We start from the raw sequence: 9433 nt of genomic DNA, 5'->3' as shown, positions 1-9433 counted from the left end.
AAAAATAAATTCGCACTTCTAGAAAAAGTATTCCGTCCAAGCGAGGATTGATCTCCTTTAAGGACCTTGTGGACCGTTTTGAACTTGTTCAATATTCCGAATTCATTGAGGCCAATCATTGACCTCTTTATTCCAACAGTTGAAAGTTATCTGAAGCAATTGACTGTTTCATGGCACCTTCTTGCAGAAATTGTATCTTTCGATGGATAATACGGCCAACACCGAAGATACAATCACTGTGCTGCAGTGGAACTGTCACAGTCTGAAAAATAAATTAGACGTGTTCAAGTTTTTGATTCGCAATTCCGATTGCGATATATTTGCACTCTGTGAAACATGGCTTTCTTCTGAAGATGAAATCTAAAGACACTATATACAAAGACGCGAAATCTGATTCCTGAGCAAATAATTCGACAGGCAACCCTGAATGCGCAACACTGCTCATATTGCATAAAGTTTTCAAATTGGTGTAAGTGATTTTCCTAATTTCAAAAAAAAAAATGATTAGTAACGCTTATACCCACGCAAATCAGATAGCAAATACAATATAAACAAGTTGAGAGTCATTTTCTACCATTTGTAGGGGTTTATTAGGCTACATTGATCCAAAAACATTACAACAATAATTTAAACATGTTTATTTGCGGAAGTTAAATTAGCCTTTACCAAAAGTTCCGCGAGATTTTTGGAATGACAGGTCTTCTGCTCGATTGGAATAGCACTGACAGTAAATTTGGAATTCCAATTGGAACATTTCCCGTCTTTGTTTATAGTGTCTTTAATGAAATCAACTTCCACGATTTTAACATTATTCGCCAAGATCGGGATGATCATTATGGTGGCGTTCTTTTGGGGATCAAAACATGCTACTCCTTCTACAGAATTCCCATTCCGACTGTTTCCGGCTTAGAAATCGTCGCATGCCAAGTAAATGTGAAGAATAAAGATCTTTGCATAGCTTCAGTGTAGCAGAAAAACAGCACTTGAAGTTCTGATTCCACCGTGATCATAAACTGATTGTCGCCGCCATTCTCACAATCACATTACTCGCTTGACGTTCGCCTTCACCGAAGCAGCTAACGAACTATTTTTCGCTTTGCAACGATCGTCGGCTTTCATCAGCAGCACCTACACCAGTCATCCGGACAATTGAACGACACAACCGTCGTTTCAAATAATATCAGTGCTCTACATCAGAAAGCTGTAGCCGTTCTGTTGTGGTGTATGATATTCTGGATTTTATCTCCCACTGTTTGGACTAAACGCATTAATTAATGATGGACCATTGCGGCAAATGTAATAAGGAATTTTGTCCAGAAGATATCGTTGTATCATGCGATGGTTTCTGTGAAGATCGTCACCAGTTTCACGCAAAATGTGTGGGATTGAATTATGATGAAGGATGCGCTTGCCTGCACTCTAACATTTTCTGGATGTGTGACAGCTGTAGGCACATAATTGAAACCGGCCGCTTTCGCTTTAAACAGCCCTCAACGGTGGAAAGCAATGAATCAACAATGAAAGATGAGGTAGTTCATTTGAGAATGGAAGTGGAACGTATTGGCAAGATAGTTACTACTTTAGTTCCGAATTCGAGTAAAATTGTATCGAATCACACAATGTTTAATCAGCCTTTATCTTCAAACAAGAATGATGGATATCGATAATCCTTCTGAAGTGATAAACAACCAGACTGTCCAACTTTTCATTTCAAATATCGTGAATGATGTAACTGAAGATGAAATTAGGCTCATGGTGTGCGAATCAATAGGAGCCGAACAAGTTTCACACATAAAATGCCTGGTGTCCCCACGGAAAGATCTTTCTTCTCTCGATTATGTGTCTTTCATAGTCGTTGTCGACGCCCGTCATCGTGATTCCGCGCTGAATGCAGCTAGTTTACCACCAGGTGTGCGATGTCGAGAATTCATACATTGCTCGAATCCCGTATGGAGACCTATCAACCGGATAATTCAACCCAATTTTATACGCTGATCTTCAATATCCATGTATTTTCATTGTCTATTTAATAGTTTCCATTTTGTTGTGTTGAATATTACTGTCACTTAATTGTTTATTCAGTTCGAAATAAGTTAAATTTTAATTAGTAGTCTGTGCGACCCAGTCGAAGGCGAATCATTAAATAAATCTGTTCAGCTATTTTCGTCTCTAGGTTAAACATTAGAATATAATCATACAGTCTGTACAGCTTGTCTGAAGGCGGTGTAAATAAATAAATAAATAAAATAAATAAAATAAATAGCTTCAGTGTACACTCCTCCAAATGCCTCTATTAATCGTCGACATTTTTGGAGCGCAGTCTCCCTCCTATCATCTCCAGTATTGATATTGGGTGATATGAACGCACATGGTATTGGATGGGGCGAAACGTATGACGATTATAGAGCGCCTATTTTCTATGATTTGTGTGACGATTTCAATTTGAATATTTTGAACACTGGTGAAGTAACTCGAATAGGACCAAATGGTCAACAAAGCCGTATTGATCTGTCTTTATGTTCAAATTCACTATCATTAGATTGCACGTGGAAGGTAATTCAAGATCCCGATCATATGCCGATAGTTACCACAATTAAAAGTAGCTATCAACAATCTGAGCCAGTTAATGTTCCTTTCGACCTCACGAAAAACATTGACTGGCCAAAATTTGCATCGGCGGTAAAAATTGGTATTGAATCAACTGATACTCTTCCACCTTTGGATGAATATCGATTCCTAACTGAGTTGATTCAAAAAAGCGCACTAGAAGCTCAGAAACGACGCGTTCCAAGTACATCTGTCATAAGAAGACCAGCCACTCCTGGATGGGATGATGAATGTACTAAGTTGTATTCTGAGAAATCTGATGCCTTCACGGCCTTCCGTAAACACGGAAGGTCCGAGCCTTTTGAAGAGTATTTGAGACTTGAAAGAAAGCTCAAAAATCTTCTCAAGGCAAAAAAACGTAGCTACTGGCGACGTTTTGTCGAGGGACTATCACGAGAAACCTCAATGACAACACTTTGGAAAACGGCCCGCAACATGCGGAACCGCATTTCCACCAACGAGAGTGAAGAATACTCCAATCGATGGATATTCAACTTCGCAAAAAAGGTCTGTCCAGATTCCGTACCAGCAGAACCGCTATTTCGAGAATCAGTTACTGATCCCGGTTCTTTGGGTGGACCATTCTCAATGCTGGAACTTTCTATGTCTCTTCTTTCATCGAATAACTCTGCTCCGGGATGCGATAACATCAAATTCAATCTTCTGAAAAACCTCCCAGATATCGCAAAAAGGCGATTACTTGACCTGTACAACTGTTTCATGGAGTACAACATTGTGCCACCTGAATGGCGACAGGTGAAAGTAATAGCTATTCAAAAGCCTGGAAAACCAGCGTCTAATCACAATTCATACCGACCGATTGCCATGCTATCATGCATGAGAAAATTATTGGAGAAAATGATCCTTTCAAGAGTCGACCATTGGGTCGAAGAAAATGCATTGCTTTCAAATACTCAGTTTGGATTTAGAAAAGGGAAAGGGACAAACGATTGTCTAGCGTTGCTTTCTTCAGATATACAACTGGCCTTCGCGCACAAGGAGCAATTGGCTTCAGTATTCTTGGACATTAAGGGCGCTTTTGATTCAGTTTCCATAGAAGTACTGTCAGGCAATCTGCACAGTAGTGGATTACCCGTTATTTTGAATAATTTCTTGTACAATTTGTTGTCAGAAAAACAAATGAACTTCACACTCGGCACTCTGACAACTTCCAGAAATAGCTACATGGGCCCAAGGTTCGTGTTTAAGTCCCTTGCTTTATAATTTCTATGTTAAAGATATTGACAATTGTTTGGTAGGACAATGCACGCTCAGACAACTTGCAGATGATGCCGTGGTCTCTCTAAGAGGTCCATGTGCAGCTGTCTTGCAAGGACCATTGCAAAGTACCCTAGATAATCTGACTGTTTGGGCCAGACATTTAGGGATTGAGTTTTCACCGCAAAAAACTCAGTTGGTTGTGTTTACTAGGAAGCGGTACCTAGCTCAACTGAAACTAAAACTGTTGAATGATGACATCAACCAATCTTTATCTTCTAAATACCTTGGGGTCGTGTTTGATTCCAAATGCACCTGGAAACTCCACATTGAGTATTTGATACAAAAATGCCGGAAAAGGATCCATTTTCTACGTTCTATCTCCGGAACATGGTGGGGTGCTCACCCGGAAGACCTCATCAAACTCTATAGAACGACTATTCTCTCTGTTTTAGAGTATGGCTCCTTCTGCTTCCTCTCAGCAGCTGATTGCCACCTGATCAAATTGGAACGAATTCAGTATCGTTGTTTGCGTATTGCCCTTGGCTGCATGCATTCAACGCATAACATGAGCCTGGAGGTGCTTGCTGGAGTCACTCCTTTAAAGCACCGTTACTGGGAGCTCTCACTTAGAATACTCATCAAATGTGGAACAAGTAACACACTTGTTCTAGATAACTTCGATAATATGCTTGAACTAACTTGTCGTTCAAGATTCCTGAGAGTTTATCTCAACTACATATCGTCAGATCTTTGTCTTCCGTGTTATAATCCCCTCGAGTTCACTTCACCAACGACAGTTCCTCAATTGTATACGATCTGTCCATGAAACATGCTATTCAAGGAATACCAGATCATCTTCGACAAATATCTATTCCCTCACTTTTTTCTGAAAAATATGAACATGTCAATTGCAACAACAGATATTTCACTGATGGTTCTCGCATCAACGGATCCACTGGCTTCGGTGTTTTCAATGTAACTTCAACCACCTTCCAAAAACATCAGGAACCGTGTTCGGTTTATGTTGCTGAGCTGGCAGCAATTAACTTCGCTTTGGGGATAATTTCCTATCAGCCCGTAGACCATTATTTCATCTTCTCGGATAGTCTTAGTTCTATCGAGGCACTCCGGTCGATGAAACCTGTTAAGCACGCATCTTACTTTCTTTCAAACATAAGAGAGCAGATGCGTGTTTGGTCGAAAAGATCATTCAAGATTACCTTTGTTTGGGTCCCATCTCACTGCTCAATCTACGGCAATGAGAAGGCAGACACGCTGGCAAAGGTGGGCGCACAGGAAGGTGAGGTTTATGATAGACAATTCTCGAGCAACGAGTTTTTCCCATTAGTCCGTCAGAGTACTCTCCAAAGTTGGCAAAGGAATTGGACACACAATGAACTTGGACGGTGGCTATTTTCCATAGTTCCAAAAGTTTCTGGGCGAGCGTGGTTCAGAGGTGAGGACTTAAGTCGAGGCTTCATTCGCGTGATGTCGAGACTTATGTCCAATCACTATTCACTAAACGCACATCTGTACAGAATAAACCTTGTCGATAGCAACTTATGTAGGTGCGGAGCCGGTTATGAGGACATCGATCACGTAGTTTGGTCCTGCTCGGAAAATGACGCCTCCAGAGAGCAATTATTGGATACCCTTGTGGCCCGAGGTAAACAACCCTTCAGGGAAGTTCGAGGTGTTTTGGGAGAACGTGATGTTGTCTATATGCAGGCCATTTATAGTTTTCTTTGTGCTTCTGACATCAAAATCTAATATTTTGTTTTTTTTTTCTTTCTTTAAAGTTTTTTTTTGTTCTGTCTCTGTCTTTTTGTTCCGTAAAGCTCCATAGCTTTTGCCATCCGGGAGATGCTCCCAGTCGAACCATTCCTCGAGCATGACGACACGCCACATCGTCACTGACGCCAAATGCCCGGATGAGAAGCTGAAATTTCCTTATCCCAAATCCTAAGCCCCGTCCATCCTTAAACATTGTAAACTAACCTCGAGTCACCACGAGTACGCTGGCTCCTTCCCCTCTCTTATTAACTGTATAATAAAATGATATTGATTGTATATATCACAAAGAACCAAAGTACATGCTTGTGGGTGGAACCGAGCGCGACAGGGTCCGCCTGGGAAGCAGTGTTACGATAGACGGGGATACCTTCGAGGTGGTCGAGGAATTCGTCTACCTCGGATCCTTGCTAACGGCTGACAACAACGTTAGTCGTGAAATACGAAGGCGCATCATCTGTGGAAGTCGGGCCTACTACGGGCTCCAGAAGAAACTGCGGTCGAAAAAGATTCGCCACCGCACCAAATGTGTCATGTACAAGACGTTAATAAGACCGGTAGTCCTCTACGGACATGAAACATGGACAATGCTCGAGGAGGACTTGCAAGCACTCGGAGTATTCGAGAGACGGGTGCTTAGGACCATCTTTGGCGGTGTACAAGAAGACGGTGTGTGGCGGCGAAGAATGAACCATGAGCGCGCCCAGCTCTACGGCGAACCCAGTATCCAGAAGGTAGCTAAAGCCGGAAGGGTACGATGGGCAGGGCATGTTGCAAGAATGCCGGACAGCAACCCTGCAAAGATGGTGTTCGCTTCCGATCCGGCAGGTACGAGACGACGTGGAGCGCAGCGAGCGAGATGGGCAGACCAGGTGCAGAACGACTTGGCGAGCGTGGGGCGTATTCGAGGATGGAGAGATGCGGCCTCGAACCGTGTATTGTGGCGTCAAATTGTTGATTCAGTGTTATCTGTATAGATGTAGACTAAATAAATGAATGAAATGAATCACAAAGAACCATGGCTCCGTAAAGTGTTATACACGCCTGAGCCTACCAAATAAACGAACTTGAAAAAAAAAAAGACTGCAGATTTAATTTGCCTCCTTAAATGGCAATATTACAGCTTCTATTTAAGCCCAAAAAAGTTCAAATCGGGTCATAGACGGCTGAGATATTGGTGTGACATTAGTAGTCTGTAAATATGTCTCATATTCGTATTTCACAGATATCTCTGAAACCGAATTTCCGATTGCAGAAAAAAAATTAATGGGTCCAATGACAAAAACATAGCTTTCGTTTGAAGATAAAATCGCACAAATCGGACGACTGAGATCTTGATGGGACATATTTTACCAATGTGTGAAGTTGATACGTCTAATGCTTTATGTTCGTATTTCAGAGATATCTCCGGAACCCAATGTCTAATTGCGAAAAACAAAATACAATGGGTTCAATGGCAAAGTCATAGCTTTCGTTTAAAGATAAAATCATGCAAATTGGTTTACAGACGGCTGAGATATTTATGTGACATTATTTTGTTAGTTTTCTGAAAATACACTTCATGTTCGTATTTCTCACATATCTCTGGAACCAAATGTCCGATTGCAAATTGAACTTGTACAATGACAAAGTCATAGCTTTCGTTTAGTGTTAAAATCGTGCAAATCGGTCCACGGACGGCTGAGATCTTGATGTGAGATTTTTGTAACGCACACACATACGCACACACGCACACACACATACATACATGTGCTCAGTTCGTCGAGCTGAGTTGATTGGTATATACGACTTGGGTCTCCGAGCCTCGGATAAAAAGTCGGTTTTTCAAGCGATCTTTATTCCCTTCTTAGGGTGTAAGAAGGGTAAAAAGGGATATTTCTGGAAATTTAACAATTTTAAAAATACAAAAGACTGCAGATTTGATTTGCCGCCTTAAATGGCAATATTACAGCTTCTGTTTAAGCCCAAAAGAGTTCAAATCGGGTCATAGACGGCTGAGATATTGGTGTGACAATTCTTCATTAGTAGTCTGAAAATATTTCTCATATTCGTATTTCACAGATAGCTCTGAAACCGAATTTCCGAATGCAGAAAAAAAAATTAATGGGTCCAATGACAAAAACATAGCTTTCGTTTAAAGATAAAATCGCACGAATCGGTCCAAGGACGACTGAGATCTTGATGGGACATATTTTACCAATGTGTGAAATTGATACGTCTAATGCTTTATGTTCGTATTTCAGAGATATCTCCGGAACCCAATGTCTAATTGCAAAAACAAAATACAATGGGTTCAATGGCAAAGTCATAGCTTTCGTTTAAAGATAAAATCATGCAAATTGGTTTACATACGGCTGAGATATTTATGTGACATTATTTTGTTAGTTTTTTGAAAATACACTTCATGTTCGTATTTCTCACATATCTCTGGAACCAAATGTCCGATTGCAAAAAAAATGAACTTGTACAATGACAAAGTCATAGCTTTCGTTTAGTGTTAAAATCGTGCAAATCGGTCCACGGACGGCTGAGATCTTGATGTGAGATTTTTGTAACGCACACACATACGCACACACGCACACACGCACACACACACACACACATACATACACATGCTCAGTTCGTCGAGCTGAGTTGATTGGTATATACGACTTGGGTCTCCGAGCCTCAGATAAAAAGTCGGTTTTTCAAGCGATCTTTATACCCTTCTTAGGATGTAAGAAGGGTAACAAGTTTATTTTTGACATTGTTAATGCTATTTTCATCCATCCACGCAATAAAATTACAATTTTAAAATATCCTTATGTTTTATTATGTCAATTACGATGTCTGCTTATTACATACAGATGAAACCAAGCCTGTTTTGAAGACGCTTGTTTATTTTCATTAATCAATAGGCCATCATCAAATATATATCTGTAATTACCTTTTGAGCTTTTCGGAAAATCTCAATTCAACTATATTTTGAAAATATATAATATTCTCTAGTTGAAATCAGCATGACAATTCTGGTCGAAATAACAATATTCAAGGTAAACTCAAAAATAAATCTATATTTGAAAGTAACAAGCGGTATTTTTGTTTCAATATAAATGAATTTGTTTCCGTGTTAAGCTTTTCAAGCTTCAATAAAAACAACAATATTGGATTGTTGAAACCACAATAATTCTTATTACCGCCAAACAATGCGAAAATCTTTTTAATTAAAGTGAACAATTCAAGACAAAATTTTCAAAACAACTTATCAGCTTTTGTAAACAAAGATTCAAACGTCGATTTGACGATTTTGACAACACCCCCACGCAAACCAACACCACCAACAGGTGACAGAGACCTTCAGCTACCTATTGATGGTGTTGGTTTGCGTGGGAGTGCTTTCAGATTCGTCAAATCTACGTTTGAACCTTTGTTTACAAAAGCAGATAAGTCGTTTTGAAAATTTTGTCTTGAATTGTTGTTTTTAAAAAAGTTTTTTCTGCGTGATTAATGCAATCATAATGCTGCATCTTGAATTTCTAATTCGAGTGTAATGAAAATTTTCTTCAATTATGAACATGTGCGTAACGTCAAAAAGTAATTAATTATTTCAAATTCGCTTTTTGGTTGCATCATGTACATCGAGCAGTGTGTGGTGTCAAACGCGTTCCAAAATGATTTCGAGTCGTTGATTTCATTTACTTGTCACTATTCATATTTTTGTATTATAGCTTTTTTGTACATGTTATGGTACAGTTATCATTTATATTCAGTTTACACTTTATATTTCACCGTTGACACTTGAGAACACTTCAACTTTATCTTTGCTTCAGACCAC

This window comes from Armigeres subalbatus, chromosome 1, assembly GCF_024139115.2.
Source record: "Armigeres subalbatus isolate Guangzhou_Male chromosome 1, GZ_Asu_2, whole genome shotgun sequence".
Taxonomy (NCBI): domain Eukaryota; kingdom Metazoa; phylum Arthropoda; class Insecta; order Diptera; family Culicidae; genus Armigeres; species Armigeres subalbatus.
This window is presented reverse-complemented; position numbering follows the sequence as displayed.